General features: G+C 39.7%; 1 protein-coding gene across 1 annotated transcript in view; it reads right to left on the reverse strand.

Annotated features, from left to right (window-relative positions):
* The window catches only part of SNAP91 (synaptosomal-associated protein, 91kDa), a 149931-nt gene that overhangs the window by 31387 nt on the left and 116228 nt on the right, over positions 1-2316 (reverse strand). The window lies entirely within an intron of this gene.

The following is a 2316-nucleotide window of genomic DNA, read 5'->3' on the forward strand; positions in this document are numbered from 1 at the left end:
CTATCACCTATAATAGAAAACTATGCCAGAAAATTCACTTGAATTTCTCATTAGTTATAAAAAATTACAAATCTGTCATAAATACTGTACACCTATATTTTGTTGAATTTAAGATGCCTTGATGATGGCACTTTCTGGATCTTAGAGGGTTCAACAGACGGTTTCACACACAAGTGCATCACGACTACACCTACCTTACAGTGATTGTAAGACACCATCTACTGCAAAATGTATCCCAATATCAATGACAAAATATACACTTAAAAAAGGAGCATATGGTTTATCATTCTTACTATCCTTCCTTAAAATTGATACTCTATGAAAGACTCTTAAAAATCAATGTTAGGTAGGAGCATTGCAATGAATCTAGAATTTAAAGCTATTAAAATATTCAAGCCACAATTTCCAAATATTTCTAGATAAAACTTAGTGACAATATTGGAGATTGAAATAGATTATTTCTTTTCATTGCAAAGTAACAGTTTGGAGGTTCCAGTAGAATAACAATAACAAAAGTCCAAAACCAATGGTGAAATTACCTAGCTTGAGAATGAATAATTACTCCAATAAGTACAATGTTAGATAGTCTCAAATTAATAGAAATATATTGGCAAAAGGAAACCAAATAATTTCAAGACACTTACTTTTTTGATGTGGTACCAGAAATTCCAAGATCTATAAATGGATAAAAGAAAAAAGAATTTAAACCTCTATACTCAGGTTATATGATACGACTTTTAAAAGATCAAAGAATCAGAGGTCTAGAAAAAGTTATTATTTTGCTTAGGAATGACTACATTCAGTTATACAAAAAAGAAGCTATATTAGGAAACATATCCAAAAATTTAAAATTTTCTTTTACTTCTTGTTAGACATAAGGATCATATTTAAATGCTAATTCATGTCTACAAAAGAGTAAACATAGCAGGCTCGAGACTGCTGCTATCTTAGAAAGGCCTGTGAGGCTGGTGTCTGGGAGCTTGGGTAGTAAACTGTTCTTGACACTGAGATAAACTTTCCCTAAGTGATAAGGGTAGCTCACTGTGCCTAAACTGTACAAACAATCTGGTTTATGCAGAACACCTGCTTTCCTTCTGCAAGTCCGGAATTTTGGTATATGCCAAGCAGAGAGTGCCTACGTGATTAGTGTCCAATAAAAACCCTGTGTGTTGAGTCTCTAAAGGGCATCCTTGGGCAGAAACATGTTGCTGTATTTTCATTGCTGGGAGAAGTATGTGTTCTTTTCCTCATGGGAAAGATAGAGCATAAGGAAGTCTGCGTGTGGATTCTTCCAGACCCTGCTTGTCTTTTTCCCTGTGCTGTTGTCATAAATCTTAGCACAAGGATGTGCTGAGTCCCATGAGTCCTAGTGAACCTGTGAATGTGGGTGGTGGTCTTGGAAACCTCCGACACAGCTGGCTTAATCATGCTACTCTAATCTCAATTCATTTGTGACTTCGGCAAATATTTATTGAGCCTCTACATACTCCAGCCATTGTTCTAGGGACTTGGGACATACTAGGGAAGAAAACAATTAAAGATCCTCATCCTGGAGGAACTTGCATTCTAATGGTGTGAGACATGGGAAACAACAAAGTAACAAAAAAATAAATTATACAGACTGCTAGAAGGCGATATGGAAAACCTACGGAAAAAGGAAAATGAAAAGCAGGGTAAAGGGGATGCGGGTATGCTGAGAGTCGGGGCGGATAGTATTACTCAGGGTGCTTGCGGAGGGCCTCATGGAGAAGGTGAGACTCAGGCAAGGCTGAGCACGATCTTGGGGAGGAATCAGGCTGAGGGAACAGCCAGTACAAAGGCCCTAATCAGTTGCAGTGCTGATATGTTAGAGCAACGGTCACCAACCATTTTGTCATCAGGGATTGGTTTCATGGAAGACAATTTTTCCACGGACTGTGGCGGGGAACTGCCTCCGTTCCACTCAGATCATCAGGCATTAGATTCTCATAAGGAGAGCGCAACCCAGATCCCTCGCACGCACAGTTTACAGTAGGGTTCTTGCTCCTGTGAGAATCTAATGCTGCCAGTGACCTGACAGGAGGCGGAGCTCAAGCAGTGATGCCAGTGATGGGGAGCAGCTGTAAACACAGATGAAGCTTCCCTCACCCACAGCTCACCTCCTGCTGCGTGGCCCAGTTCCTCACAGGCCACAGACCGTTACCAGTCCATGGCTCAGGGGTTGCGGACTGCACTGTTAGAGGATGATGTTAATGTTTACTTCTTACCAAATCTTGGCATTGCACAATAGAATAAAGTGTATATTAACTGAACACCATATATAGAAATGATTACCCA

Source organism: Propithecus coquereli, unplaced genomic scaffold, assembly GCF_000956105.1.
Source record: "Propithecus coquereli isolate 6110/MARCELLA unplaced genomic scaffold, Pcoq_1.0 Scaffold127, whole genome shotgun sequence".
Classification (NCBI taxonomy): domain Eukaryota; kingdom Metazoa; phylum Chordata; class Mammalia; order Primates; family Indriidae; genus Propithecus; species Propithecus coquereli.